We start from the raw sequence: 16,463 nt of genomic DNA on the forward strand, positions 1-16,463 counted from the left end.
GAGAAACAGATAGATTCCTGAGGTTTTGACTCCAGTCCCTGGCTCCCATTTGACATCTCTGAATTCACTCAGTGTGCCAGGGAATTCACTGCCCTGAAGGAAGGACACAGGTCTGACTGGCTTTGCTACCTGCTGTTCATAGAGCCCTAGGGTCTTGAGCAAACATAGGCTATAGACAGGGGGTGGTTACAGCGGGCCTTGGGCAAGACCCAGTGCAATGCTGGCTTCAGATCTGACCCAGAGCAGTCCCAGCAGTGGTGGTCACAGGGGTGCTTGTATCACCCTACTTCCAGCTCCAGGCAACTCAGCACAGACAGGGAGACTCTGTTTGTTTGGGGGAAAGTAAAGCAAGAGAGCAAGAGTCTCTGCCTGGTCCAGAGTATTCTTCTGGATCTTATTGAACACCACAAACGTGGTACCTCTACAAGCCTACGAGAACCACAGTGTTACTGGGCTTAGGGTACCCTGTAATGCGGATATGCCTTAGATCACAATACCCAAATCCTTTCAAATACCTGAAAAGGCTTACCAAGAAGGACAAGTAAAAACCAGCCCAGACTGAGAAGACTACAGTAAATACCTAACTCTTCAAGGCCCCAACACCAATGAACATCCACAAGCATCAAAAACATTCGGAAAACATGGCCTCACCAAACGAACTAAATAAGGCACCAGGGACCAATCCTGGGGAAACAGAGATATGTGATCTTTCAGACAGAGAATTCAAAATAGCTGTTTTGGGGAAAGTTAAAAAGAAATAGATAAAAATAAAAAAAAATCAAGATAACACAGGGAAAGAATTCAGCATTCTATCAGATAAATGTAACAAAGAGATTGAAATAATTAAGAAGAATCAAGCAGAAATTCTGGAGGTGAAAAATAATATTGCCATATTGAAGAATTCATCAGAGTCTCTTAATAGCAGAATTGACAAAGCAGAGAAAGAATCAGTGACCTTGAAGACAGGTTATCTAAAAATACAGTCAGAGCAGACAAAAGAAAAAAGAATAAAAAGGAATAAAGCACTCATACAAGATCTAGAAAATACCCTCAAAAAGGCAAATGTAAGAGTTATTGGCCTTAAAGAGTAGCTAGAGAAAGATATAGGGGTAGATAATTTATTCAAAAAGATAATAATGGAAAATTTCTTAAACCTAGACAAAAATATCAATAGCTAAATACAGGAAGGTTATACAATACCAAGAATATTTAACTGAAAGAAGACTACCTTAAGGCATCTAATAATCAAACTCCCAACAGTCAAGGATAAAGAAAGAACCCTAAAAACAGCAGGAGAAAAGAAACAAATAACATATAATGGAGCTCCAATATGTCTGGCAGCAGAGTTTTCAGTGGAAAATTTAAGACTGGGAGAGAGTGGCATGACGTATTTAAAGTGCTAAAGGAAAAAAACCTTTTACCCCAGAATAGTATATTTGGCAAAAAAAAAAAAAAAAAGTCCTTCAAGCACGAAGGAGAAATAAGGACATTCCCAGACAAACAAAAGCTGAAGGATTTCATCAACACCAGACTTGTCTTACAAGAAATACTGAAGGGAGTTCTTCAATCAGAGAGAAAAAAAAAAAAAAAAAAGTGTTAATGAGCAAGAAGAAATCACCAGAAGAAATCATCTGAAAGTACAAAACTCACTGGTACTAAAAAGCACACAGAAAAATACAGCATACTATAACACTGAAATTGTGGTGTGTAAATTATTGCTATATTAAGTAGAAAGACTAAAAGGTGAACCAATCAAAAATAATAACTGAGACAACCTTTCAAGACATAGCATATTAAGATATAAATAGAAACATCAAAAACTTAAAAAGCAGAGAGATGAAGTTAAAGTATGGAGTTTTTATTAGTTTTCTTTTTGCTTGTTTGTTTATGCAATTCATGTTAGGCTATCATCAGTTTAACATAATGGGTTATGAGATAGTATTTGCAATACTCATGGTAACCTGAAATCAAAAAACACAACAAATACACACACAAAAAAAGTAAGAAATTAAATTATGCCACCAGAGAAAATCATCTTCACTAAAGGGAAGACAGGAAAGAAGAAAAGACCACAAAACAACTAGAAAACAGTTAAATGGCAAGAGTAGTCCTTACTTATCAATAGTAACATTTAATGTAAATGGACTAAATTCTACAATAAAAAGACACAGAGTGGCTGAATGGATTAAAAAAAAAAAAGAAAAGGAAAGAAAGACCCAATGATCTGTTGCCTATAAGAATCACACTTCACCTATAAAGACACAAATAGACAGAAAATAAAGGATGGAGAAAGATATTCTATGCTAATGGAAGCCAAAAAAGAGCAGAAATAGCCATACTTATATCAAACAAAATGTACTTCAAGATAAAAACTATAGAAAGAGACAAAGGTCATTATATAATGATAAAGGGGTCTATTGAGCAAGAGGATATAACAGTTGTAAATATATATGTATCCAACACTAGAGCATCTAGATATATGAAGCAAATATTATTAGAGCTAAAGAGAGAGAGAGACTCCCAGCATAATAATAGCTGGAGACTTCTTCAACACCCCACTTGCAGCATTGGACAGATCTGCCAGACAGAAAATCAACAAAGAAACATTGGACTTAATCTGCATTAAGTCAGGTGAACCTGATAAATATTTACAGAACATTTTATCCAACAGCTGCAGAAGACACATTCTTCTCCTCAACAGCCTGCACATTCTCAAGAATAGACCATATGTTAGGCCACAAAACAAGTCTTAAAACATTTTAAAAACTGAAATAATATCAAGCATCTTCTCTGACTACCGTGGTATAAAACTAGAAATCAGGAGGAATTTTGGAACCTATACAAACACATGGAAGTTAAACAATATGCTCCCAAATGACCAGTAGATCAATGGAGAAAGTAAGAAGGAAATTGAAAAATGTCTTGAAACAAATGATAATGGAAACACAACGTACCAAAACTTATGGAATTCACGAAAGCAGTACTAAGAGGGAAGTTAATAGCAATAAGCACCTACATCAAAAAAGAATAAAATTTCAAGTAATCGACTTAATGATGCATATTAAAGAACTAGAAAAGCAAGAGAAAACTGAACCCAAAATTAGTAGAAGAAAAGAAATAATAAACATCAGAGCAGAAGTAAATGGAATTGAAATGAAAAAACAACACAAAAGACCAATAAAATGAAAATTTGGTTTTTAGAAAAATAACTGAAATTGACAAATCTTTAGCTAGACTAAGAAAAAAAGAGAGAAGACCCAAATAAATAGAATTAGAGATAAAAAAGGAGACGTTACAACCAATACCACAGAAATTGAAAGGAACATTAGTGGCTACTGTAAGTAACTATATGGAATAAATTGGAAAATCTAGAAGAAATGGATAAATTTCTAGACATGCAATCTATCATACAGTGTATCAAGATTGAACCATGAAGAAATACAAAACTTGAACAGACCATAACAAGTAACAAGACCGAAGCCATAACAAAATGTCTCCCAGTAAAGTAAAGCCTGAGACCCAATGACTTCACTGCTAAATTCTACCAAACATTTGAAGAAGAACTAATACCAGTCCTACTCAAAGTATTCCAAAAAACAGTAGAAAAGAATACAATTGAATTCATGGAGACAGAGAGCAGATGGATGGTTAGCAGAGGCTGGGAAGAGGATCGTGGGATAGTGGTAGGGTGGTGGTAAGGGATGGTTAATGGGTACAAAAAAATATAGAAAGAATAAGACCTAGTATTTGATAGCACAACAGGATGACTACAGTCAATAATAATTTAATTTTATATTTTACACTAAAAGAGTGTAATCAGATTGTTTTTAACACAAAAGATAAATGTTTGAGGTGATGGATGCCCCATTTACCCTGATGTATGCCTGTAGCAAAGTATCTCATATTCCCCATAAATATATACAACTAGTATGTACTCACAAAAATTAAAAATAAAAAGTCAATAAAAACTCATTAATTAATTAAGTAATTTTAAAAAGCTAGTCCAGTTACAGCAGAAATTTTCCTTGAGTATTTCTTTTATTTCATAGGCAGTTGTCCAACTAAGGCCAAATAGAATGGGCATTTTGCTGCTGTGTTTATGCATGATGTAAACTCGTTTGAACCTAAGATTCTTCTCTTTCTTTTAATCCTTTTTTCAAACTTGCTTCAAAATTTATCTGGGAAATACAAATTGGGTCATTATTATTTCTATTGCTCATATACACTATAGTAATTATAAATGCCAATAGAATTTTTAGTTGTTTTAAAACTGTAGCTTTTTGGTATTACTTGCGCTTTGGTGCAATCACCCCCTTTAATTCATGATGATCTCATTTCTTAAATTAGAGATAGTGATAGGATCCAGTTCCTAATTTTATCACTGTCTATGACTGGAGGCAAATAACTAACTCTTCATAACACATTTTCAATAACCTGTGAAGTTGAGCAGCTGGAAGAAAATTAATAAATGTGTTTTCTGAATTAAAAAAATACAGAAATGTTTCAATAGACTAATTTTTAAGATTGCAACATACATTTTGCATAAGAGATTCACATGTAAATCTGACCCTGACCAAAGCATACCTTAGCCAGTTTCTTTTTCTCATTTTACAACTTAAGAGAATTGATGCAAAGCCAAATTAATCAATGCTATTAAAGGCAGTCAAGAGGAAAACAAAACAAGTGGCAATCCATGTGTAATTTGTAGATATCTGAGAATTTTGGAGCTAAAAGGAACTTGAATCATCAGCTCATTGATAAACAAAACAAAAATAAAAACAAAAAACAGCTCTATGTTCAAAGATGTGTATAAGAGACCAGATTGCTGTTATGACTGATCATCTGATCAATTTGAAAATCCAGTCTAAAGCTCATGTCATTGGACTGTTAGGGCAAACTTATAAGGTAATGGTGGTTTCTATAATTTTTTTCAAGAATAAACATCAGTTTCTAACATCAGATTACTAGTGGACATGGTGGTGTGATTTGTAAAGGTAAAAGGCCCAGCCTCTGTTTGGGGGAGATGTGGAAGAAAAAGGTAGATTTTCTGATATCCTTCTTTGAGGCCTAGGTCTTTATTGTGCTTAGGGGAAAGGGATTTTTCCTCTCAAATTTTATTTTATTGTGATAAAAGTAACACTTAACATGAGATCTAGGTGATTAGCAATTTTTAAGTATAGAATATAGTACTGTTGACCAAGGTCCAATGTTGTACAACAGATCTGTAAAGCTTACTCATCTTGATTTACTGAAACTTCATGCCTATTGATTAGTAACTCCCCATTTCCTTGTTCTGCCATCTCCTGGCAACCACTATCATTCCACTCTTGGCTTCTACAAATTTGAATATTTAAAATGCTTCATGTAAGTGAGCTCATGCAGCATTTGTCTTTCTGTGACTGGCTTATTTCACTTCAAGGTTTATCCACATTGTCATACTCAATAGAATTGCCTTCTTTTTAAAGGTATAAATATACCACATTTTCTTTTTCCAATCATCTATTGATGAACAATTGGGTGTTTCCACATTTTGACAGCTGTGAATAGTGCTGTAATGAACAAGAGAGTGCTAATATCTCTTTAAAATCTTGATTTAAATTCTTTAGAATAAATATCCAGAAGTGTGATGGCTGGATCATATAATAGTCTTATTGTTAGTTTAGGGGAAAGTTTCTGATAGTAAGATCTAGTAGGGAAAGATATGTACATTTCTTGCCCTTGAGTCTTACTTAGAAGTTAGTCTGTGTTCTTTTAAGGCTTTATGAAAAAAACTTATTTACTACATTGGTAAAGCCATCTTGCTTGGGATTAGATTGTTGGGGTAGAGGAGACTTGGTTAAATGAGAATTCTACTTTGGAACAATAATATTCTGAATGATAAAAGTTCCTTATTGATGTGATTTCAAAGTTGTACTCATTGAGTTCTGACATAATTTGGATATGTGTCCCCATCGAAATCTCATGTTGAATCTTCAATGCTAGAGGCAGGGCCTGGTGGAAGGTGTTTGGATCATGGCGGGTGAATTTCTTATGGCTTGGTTCTCTCTTCCTAATAGTGAGTTCCCTCAAGATCTGGTCATTTAGGAGTGTGGCACCTACCCCCCCAACTCTCTCTCACTTGCTCATCCTTTTGCCATGTGACATGACTGTTCCTCCTTTGCCTTCTACCATGATTGGAAACTTCCTAAGGCCTCTTTAGAAGCCAAGCAGATGCCAGAACCATGCTTCCTGTATAGTCTGTAGAACAGTGAGCCAATTAAATCTCTTTTTTAAAATAAATTATCCATTCTCAGGTATTTACAACAATGTAAGAACAGCCCAATACAGGCTTTGAATTCCATAATTGCCAAATTTTAATAATCATAATGTGTACTGATTTATTTATCTGCAGAGAGAATTATTGACTCGATTCCAGGGAGGCAGGACATAATGAAGTCAACCTTGCCTGTGGGAGATGAGCAGACACCTGAAACAGGTTACAAAGTAAGAAAAGAGCCAGTCAACTGAGGACCCCTGTGAATGGGCTCAACTAATGAACTCTAGTAATGATGTTGAATAACCAGTTCCAGGTTTCCCATTTCTGCACTATAATTCTCTCATGTTATCCTCAAGGCCTTGGTAAAGTTTACTATGAACCACAATCATCCTAGTAATGTCTCTGCTTTGGACAATAAAGTAAAATTGCTGAGAACAATCCCAGGAGGATGTAGACCAGAGAAAACTGTAGCGGGCTCAAGAAGCTTTGGAAGACAGCAGAAGTCTGTCTTTGGAAGAGAGCAGAGAGACCAGAGCAGCAGACGAGAGGTGATGGGCAGCACCCAGTATAGATTCATAGAATCTGAGGATTGTCAGAAACACTCTGTATGGGTAATACTAAAAAATATGCTACATCCTGCAGTATAAAAGTTACAACTATGTTTATTGAGGTTTTATGGCAAAATAACCCCTCAAGTTTAAAAAACCTACAGTTTTTAGATAATCTGCTGATTCGGAATATATGTAACAGACAAAAAAGCATTTTTGTTAATTAAATACTTTACATAAATTATTCTTTATTAAAAAATCATGTACATTTAGATAATGGTAGCATTAATGTGACAGTATGTATTTAGACACAGACACATGGCTTTGTGGACTCCTCTAATAATTCTATAGAATCCTAGGAGACCAGGACCCCCATGTTGGCAAACATGGAATTGTATCATAAATCATGACCCTACTGGCCAGCCCCCTGACACAATCGTGTCCTGTAATAAGTATAATTTTACTGTCTAACTCATAAGCCTTCCTCCACCTATCTTTAACTCCCCACTTCTTCCATTTAGAATTATAGACTATTTGAGCTAAAAAAAAAAAAAAAAACCAACTTAGTGCTCTTCTAATCTATTTCTCTCAGGTGGTTCATAGATATTGAAAGGCTAGATAACTATGATTGTCTACATGCAGAAGACAATCCCAGAGGGCCTCAGCAATATATCTGGAAAATAGGATGTAGAAATTTCTCACGCTAGACTCTATCCCACAGTTCAATCAGTTGTTCAGTCCTGAGTTCGGGAGCGAATATTGGGCACTGATAGCATATCACCACTTGAGGGCTGTAGGCTGACACATTAGTGCATCCTTTCCTAAGCCATATCCAAGCCTCATTAGTTACATGGTGCATAGTCACATGGTAGAAAATCATTCTTGAGGGAACAATTAAGTATCACTCCCAAAAATTCTAAATCATTTTCAATGTGACTGAGATGGAAAAGCATCATTTAATTAGCAAGTGCAATAAAGTTGTGACATTTAAAGTAAATTATGACATACTTTTCTCTTTCCTTGGTACACTGAATGGTGATATATTGATCTTTATAGTTGCCATTTCCAAGTTTTAATTGTTTTTTCTTAATTAGTTAATCCAAAAAATGTCAATTAGGTAATTATCCCTCTGCTGTTTGAATCATCTTCATTTATTGAGCAAAAGAAAATTGACTTCAGAAGGAGAAATGCAATTACAATATAATACCAGGGGAAATATTATATCATTGAAGTATTATAAAACAATATTGTATATGAGCAAAACTCAGTTTATTTTATAGGTGTAAAAGAAATGTTCTTTTTCTGAATTCTAAAAAGTAATTTCCCAAACAAATGATCAAGTATAAATTAGCTAATCCAAAGTCATTTTTATTCACTTATGAATGTATTAATTCATTTGAAAAATATCTGTTGAGTGTCAATTATATGCCTGCCCAAACAATTTTATAATTGTTTTTACGGACTCCAATGGATGAGAAAAAAATTATAAAAACTATTAACACAAATCCATATATAATTCCAAAATGTGGTAATTCTTAGATTAAAAAAAAAAATTACAAGGTTTTATGTGAGTGTATCAGGACTTGACTCATTGATAGTATGAACTGTATAAAGGAAGAAATGTAGTTAACTGGTATTGAAGTAGGAAAAGACTATTTCATGCAGGAGAGACGAGCACATTTTAGGAACTGAAGGAAGGTTAGTGTGGCCAGAGCAAAGGGATGAGGGAAAGACAGACACAAGATGAAGTGGGTCAGTTAGTAGGGGCCACAGCTTTTAGACATATTAAGAATCTATTCTATCCTAATAGTGACAGGAGGTCATTGAAGGATTTTAAGTGATAGTTATGACAATCAAAACCGAATTTTAAAAGGTTCATTTTGGCTACAGCAAATGGAATAGATTGGAAAAGAGGAAAAGTAGGTTCAAGAGATGAGTGAGGAGCAATTGCAGTGTTTCAAGTGAGGGATGGTGGGAACTCAGACATGTTGGAGTTCAGAAAGCAATACCTCAAAGTGAAAACTTCAGAAGCCGCCTCAGAAGCAAAAGTTTTTCTTTGATCTTGGCCTGTCTTCCTGTCTGGCAGTCCCATTCTCCCCTGAGGCTTGTCATAAAAACTAGAATCCCTCTTCCCCAAGGCAGATCGCAGAAATCAGAATCCCTGTTTTTCCAAAGCCAGCCATAAAACCTAAAACTATGACTCTAATCTTCCCTCTCCCTTTCTGTGTAAAAACTGGCCATAAACAAATTATCTAACTCATTCAACCATAGGTCTGAAGAACCCCTCCATTTCAGAGAGGGTCCTGCCCCAAATCCAGAAGGAAAGAATGCATGCTCAGAGCAGCCCAGAAGAATCTAGACTGACAGACCTTGCTGGATTTCCCCGGTCAGACTATTAGCACGAGATCATACCAGTTTTGTCTAATCATATTTCTGTACGGGAGTCCATCCTTTTTTGAACCTAAGTGTAAAAATGGAAAATTGCCCCTGTATCTTAGGATCTTCATTCTGAAGGCTCCTGTGTATTCGTGTTAAATAAATTTGTATGCCTTCTCTCCAATTAATGAGCCTTTGTGAATTGATTTTTCAGCAAACCTTCTATAGAAAGTAGAGTTTATGTGTTCTTTTTAACAATCCATAAAGTCCCAAGTTATTTGTGTTCCACAATTGACCTATTTTTACAGAATTATATGTGTCAAAGGAAAAAAGAAAGCAGAGCGATATAATAGAAGGTACATGTGGTTTGGTTTAGAATCCGTTCTGAACTTTTGGCTCCTCTGCCTATTATCTAAGGGACCTTATACAAGGCACTTCAGCTCTTGAAGCCTCAGCTGCCACCTCTTTGGAGGTCACAAAAGAATACCTCTCACAACTGAGATGATGAGGTGTGACAATGTACGTGATTCTCTCAGCATGTGGAAGGCAAGTTAATATTGAAGAGCCGCAGGACAAATCAGCTGATCTCATCCCTTCGGCTTAGAAATACCACCTTTCTTTTGAATCCTGTTCCTCCTACTGGATTTTCCTGCAAGTGAACACCACTGTACATCCCCTAGAAACCCAGGAGACATGCGTTTCCCTCACCCTCCACGATCAAGTCATATAAACTCTAGTCTCTAAACAGGTCTTAAATCTGTGGATGGACTGCTTTTCTCATCCTCTTTCACGACCCAACAACACCAGCCTCTCTAGCTTAGATGATCCTCTTCACTGAGTTTCCTGCCCCAGTTTTGCTGCCCTCTCATCCATTCTTGACACCAGCCTAGCAAATCTTACCATCTCAGTTCTTCAGCCGTCCCCTTACATCAGGAAAAGCTCACACAATTTCTTAATATAACCTGTAACACACTTCACGAAATACACTCTGCTTACTTCCCAGGCTTCTCTCTTGCTGCTCCTCTGCTCCCCTCTGGTCCAGCACTTGAAAGAAACTACCCTCCATTCAGGACTTGTAACTCTCAGACACACTCCCTTTCACCTCCAAACACAGGCCACTGCACGTTTGTGCTTCCTCCTGGCTGGAATGCTCTTCATCCAAGGCTTCTCTTCACTTGGGCAACAACTACTGAAAACTGAAGTTTTGGCACAGATAATACCTTGTTTGGGATGCACTTTTTTTTTTCACTTGATGGTATCCTAAGTATGTAGGATTGCCTGTAGGGAGTCTGACTGGATCGCCGAGAGTCACACAGGTTGGAGGCGGTGGTGTCAGAAGACACAGGCCTCCTGCCACGTGTTGCAGTGTCCCTCTTCCTCCATCATGCTGACACCAGCCTTATCTATCTGCATTGCATTTGCTGTCTTCATTAAGACTTAGATACATTATTTTCATGTGGTTTCAAAATGTTGTACATTTATATTGTGGGTTATGGTTTTGCGCCTAAAACAGACCAGCGTCACCTCCTCTCCAAAGCCTTCTTTGACTCTCCTAGTAAGTGGAAGTCATGGCTTCAGTGCTCTTGTGGCATTTGCAAACATTCCTGCAACAGTTTTCAGACTTATCTTCTTTCTCATGATGTTGTGAATGCTTTTGAAACTAGGACTATATTGGATTCATTTTACATCTCTGGTACCCAGGACTGCTCTTGGGACAGAGAAGCACTGAGTATTTGTTGAACTTAATTGCACTCCAGAGCTGAAAAATGTCCAGATTAGGGCAAGTAAAGACATGCCACAAAAAAAAAAAAAAAAAAAAGGATGCAAGTATTAAAAAAAAGGGGGGGGGGGAGAAACTGAGATGATGGCTCTCCCTTCTGGAGATACAGAGTTTAAGATAAGGCCTGGCTCTGACTAACATAAAGACCAAGAAGGCAATAAAGAAAATGGTGCAACTATAGGAATAGATGTCCTGTCCAGGTGAGTACCAGCAATCCCGCAGTGACTCTCCTGCCTTTTTTCACTCAGGACAGAGAACTGGAGTTGGGAAGGAAGGCGCTCTTACTTTCACAAAGCTGGACACTTAAGAGCACTTTCTATGCCTGCTCTGGAAGCCTGAAGTCAGCGCTAGAAAAGCTGGTTTCACTCAAGCCTGTAATCCCAGAACTTTGAGAGGCCGAGGTGGGCGGATCACGAGGTCAGAAAATTGAGACCACCCTGGCTGACACAGTGAAACCCCATCTCTACAAAAAATTAGCCAGGCGTGGTGGCGGGTGCCTGTAGTCCCAGTCACTCGGGAGGCTGAGGCAGGAGAATGGCTTGAACCTGGGAGGTGGAGCTTGCAGTGAGCCAGATGAGGCCACTGCACTCCAGCCTGGGCGACAGAGAGAGACTCCATAAAAAAAAAAAAAAAAGAAAGAAAGAAAGAAAAAAAGAAAGAAAGAAAAGCTGGTTTCACAAGTATTACAGGTTCCTGGCAGAATTAGAATCATTCCATTGTGATAGAAATGAAACCAAGCTTGGGGCAAGAATTCAACTGTTACTCCTGGTCTTCTCCTGGGGCCTTGGGCAAATCTCTGAGTTTAATTCCCTCCTTCATTCAATTGTGATAGAAATGAAACCAAGCTTGGGGCAAGAATTCAACTGTTAGTCCTGGTCTTCTCCTGGGGCCTTGGGCAAATCTCTGAGTTTAATTCCCTCCTTTGCAAAATAAGCGGGTTGAACTAGATGATCTCCAACAGCTTTTTCTGGTTCAGGAAATCTGCAATTTATGGGCTTGACATACCATTTACTTAAAGCAGCTACATAGCCAAGGTTGAGAAAACAGTCAATGTCAATGTATGCACTGCAGACACCCAAACTCATCCTTTTCATTCTTTACTTGATCTGCACTAGCAGAAGCACACAAGCCTGACTCCATCCCCTCATCCATATATGGTAAGCAGCACAGCCAAAACCTTCTTCAACCAAAAGATAGCGATGCAGTGAGGTTGTAAAGCAGGAGTTTTCAAAGTATTATAATCAACTAGGCAGTTGTTTTAAAAAAACAAGTTCCTAGGCCTTGCTTCGGACATGCTGCTAAATCAGGATCTCCAAGATAGAGCGCTAGAAATGTATATTTTTTTTTACAAAGTTCCCCTTCAATTTTGATTTGGAGATCATTTTTAAAGGAAAAATTTGTATTTCCCAAAGATTAGCTTATGAATTACTTTCATAAGAATTATGAAAGATACTTGTTAATAGCTGGAAGTGTGGCCAACAATCTGCATTATAGTAATTCTTCCAGTGACTTTATAAATACCAATATCATCCATAACTTAGCATTTATACACTTACAAATGAAATCTTTACAAGGACAAAACCTCAGGATCTGTAAAACAATGTAGTAAAGACAGGCAATCACGGTTACAGTATAGGTTAATGTCATCGTGAATATTTATATTGCATTTTTCATTTCATTTAAGCTCCAAGACTCCTGTGATATCAGAATTGTTACCCTCATTTTACTGACAAACTGAAGTGTTAGGAAGTTCAGGCAACTTACCTGGAATCACAAGATTAATAAATGTATGTAATGAAACTGAAAATTAATGCCACACAGCTATGAAACAGCCTATATTGCTGCAAAATGTGTAATTAAACATTTAATACACCTTTTCATTAAACAATTGCTGAGGTCTTATCCAATGAAGCAAGATAGAATTATATTTCACTTCCTGTTAGTCAGTGTTATTAACTACTACACAAATGTTAACGTCATATAATAATAGATTAACCAAGATAAAGTGACTGTTAACTACTAAGCAGCAATGTTTCAGTGATATCCTGGAATCATAAAATGATCTAAGGTAGTCATCATTTTAGTCAACAACCCTGAAACACAAATATTTATAGTTGAGAAGCCCAGAATTATGCTGTCCAAGGTCTCATACAGCTAGTGAGGAGCCCACTCAGCTCCAGACCTTAGTTGCATGACTTTGCTTTACTGATCTTCTTTACACTTGGGCCATGGGCTGGGTACCAATCCATGGCCTGTTAGGAACTGGGCCGCACAGCAAGAGGTGAGTGATAGGTGAGCAAGCAAAGCTTCATCTGTATTTCCAGCCACACCACATCACTCACATTACCACTTGAGCTCTGCCTCCTGTCAGACCAGTGGCAGCATTAGATTCTCATAGGAGCATGAGCCCTATTGTGAACTCTGCATGCGAGGGATCTAGGTTGTATACTCCTTATGAGAATCTAATGCCTGATGATCTGTCACTGTTTCCCATCACCTGAGATGGGACCATCTAGTTGCAGGAAAACAAGCTCAGGGCTCCCACTGATACTACATACATTATGATGAATTGTATAATTATTTCATTATATATTACAATGTAATAATAATATAAATAATAAGTGTGCTTTACACTATCAACTCTGTGTTCTTAAATTCAATATGCTGGTGATTTGCTTTAGTGCTATAATAAAACTTCATTAGACATGATTTTTTTTTTCAGGGAATAAAACTTTTTTTTCACTTACTGGTTCTTCTAAATTTATTTAATAAAACATTTGTGAAAATGTGTGCTTATCTTGAACTCCGGTAAATTAAAATAGAAAAAGTCTCCCAGATTCCTCATTCTTGAGTTGATCAGTTTTGGTTATAGGACAATAATAGGTCTTTCATAACTATGATGAAACTGTATGGGCCTTAATATTATAAGACCTAGCTTTGATTTTTAAAAAAATTTCACCAAAAATCGTCATAGAAAAGCTATATTAACTTTAACAGAATACTATATCTTCCCTTTCCTGTGGACCTAACTTTTTCTCTTCCTTCTCATTGATGTGACAAACTCTCTAAAATATGTGGACACACATGTATTTTCACAAAAGGAAAAATGATAATGAAAAAGATATCATCAAAGAGAAATGTCCAAAGAATAAACCAAATATTTATGAGCTGTAGATAGACTTGGTGAAAGTTTTCTAATTGAGGCTTTGGTTTATTTATTTTGTTGTTTGAGGAGTGGTAAAGTTTTGCATATGCATTACTCTCATTCAAATTTTACATGACACTTCAGACTAAATATCCATTTCCTGTCAAGTGTTTTATGGTAGGAGCCATTTCTTTCACAAAATCAATATATAATTTCCTAAATAAAGAAAAGGATACTTACAAATCTCTGATTAAAATATGTTGTTATTTCTGAGACAGGTTTAAAAAATTCTGATACACTTTCTTTCCTGCAAATTAAAAAAAAAAAAATGAAAAGCCAGAAAAGGTGGCAATTCAGTTAATTAATCAAATTTTAATTACTTTTGGCTTTTTAAAATATTTAGTTAAAACTGGTTAGCATCACGACTTGCCTGACTTTCTTGGGAAAAGCCGAACCTCTAATTCAATCATAAAATTTTCTATTAAAAGTCAAAAGGACCTTATTTAAAATAACAGTTACTAGTTCCCAGGATTATCAGCTACAAAATCCAGTGGATGATTGCTGCATTGATGCTGTTAGGGATCACTGTCAAGTTGAGAAATCGTCATGTAAAAACAACTGATCATTACAGGAAACATTTGTAGCCACATAAAAATGATTGTAGGACAATATTTGGCATGATACCACCTTTGGACGTTTGTAGAAACACATCAAACTTTGAGAACATAATTGTAGAGAATCTTCTGCACCCTTCATAAGTGTTCTAAGGCATTGTACCAATATTCCCAGTACCCACATAAGGATCATGTCAAAGAAATCGAACCATATTGCTCTTGGAAATCAAAGTAAACTACCTATATATAATTCCTATTCACAGAATAGGCCTTATATTTCAGGACTTAGCATCTGGCATAAGAAGGGTGAAAAATAATGGGAGTATGAACCGTTGGTACACACATTAGCCACTCATAGCAATAAGGCATTTTGCAAATTCCCTTCACCACACTCTTAGTGCCTTCATTCAGCCTACCATTCACTCTTCCTGGACTGTGGCAACAACATCCTAATGATTTTCTTGTATGCATTCTTGCTTCCTGCAAATCCATTCTTTACACAGGTGTCAGAATTATTTCAAAGCAAACATAGTCATGATTATTCTATAATTAACCCTTATTAGTCTGCCTATCACCTATAATATCAAGTCCAAATCCCTTCACATGGTACATGGTGCCCTCCAAGAACTAGCTCCACCCTACTTTTCCTTCTTTTTCACCCATGCCGAGCCTGCACCAATCCTAAAGCTCCACAATCACACTCCACCAGTAGAATCCTGTGCTTTATTTCTGTCACTCCTATGGCTAAGTTTATTTGCCCTCAGTCTCTTCCCCATCCCCTTGCTAGTATACCTTCTTCATCTATTCTGGGTCAACTTGGGCAATCCTTTCCAGAGCCTTCTATGCCTTCCTCAGTCTAGGCAGGTTCCTCCTACGTGCTCGAAAACACCCTGATACATATCTGTCTTTGTGCTTATCACAGGCATTACACATTTCGGTCTAGTGTCTGCTTTCCTACTGCAAACAGATTTTTTTAAACCTTTTGAGGGCATGGACTGTGACTCATTTGTCTTGTCCCCAGCACAGTGTTTCACAGATGGTAGGAGGAGTGCAATAAATATCTGTTGCATGTCAAGGTGCATTAGGTGTTTTTCAGACTTGGAGCTGCCTGAATGCATATTTTATCACCTAGGAAGAATTTTAAAATTAAAAGCAGACATCATTTTAACCTTGTTCCCATACTCAGTTTCTCAAATGATATTTGCTCTTCCTCACACTCTTTGTCTGGGACTTTTTCCTTTAATGAGTCCTATATGTCCAGACCAAATATAAGGAACTGAGAAGAGGAAGTGAGAAATAAATGAAGAAATGATGATACAGGAAGTAGTAAAAAGATAAAAATTTGTAAACTTCAAAATGTATATAATGTTATGTAAATATGCACCTCTAAAAGACATGATTAAGAAAACAAAATTTTGTAGTCTTAACATTTTCAACCATTTGGACACAGCCCTTGGCAAAGATCTAGTAGAAACTATAAATAGGAATCTGGTTTAAAGTCTGTTAGATAAAACTAAACATTGCTATTTGCATTTTTAAAATGCATGTTTAAAATATCCCTATAATTTTATAACCTTCCCATGATTAATTTTTTTTATTTTACAGAATTCCACCTATCCCTGTCTATTGCAATACAACCAAATAAAAAAATGAGTGAAATAGTTATGTTTTTCCCTCTCCACTTCTTTCTAGTTTATTTTACATACAAATGTACCTATGTGGTGGAATTTGAAAATATTTCATC

The 16,463-nt window shown here is 36.6% G+C and overlaps 1 protein-coding gene across 5 annotated transcripts in view; it reads right to left on the reverse strand.

Annotated features, from left to right (window-relative positions):
* PKIB (cAMP-dependent protein kinase inhibitor beta) overlaps positions 1 to 16,463 on the reverse strand; it is a 246,083-nt gene that overhangs the window by 34,690 nt on the left and 194,930 nt on the right. For 2 of the 5 annotated variants that reach the window (XM_050786391.1, XM_050786392.1), the window contains one exon: positions 14,346 to 14,412. The exons of the other annotated variants lie outside the window; for them this stretch is intronic. The gene's annotated coding sequence lies outside the window, so the exon portion shown is untranslated. The remainder of the gene's footprint in view (positions 1 to 14,345; positions 14,413 to 16,463) is intronic. 5 annotated transcript variants of the gene reach the window in all.

This window comes from Macaca thibetana, chromosome 4 (genome assembly GCF_024542745.1).
Source record: "Macaca thibetana thibetana isolate TM-01 chromosome 4, ASM2454274v1, whole genome shotgun sequence".
Taxonomy (NCBI): Eukaryota; Metazoa; Chordata; class Mammalia; order Primates; family Cercopithecidae; genus Macaca; species Macaca thibetana.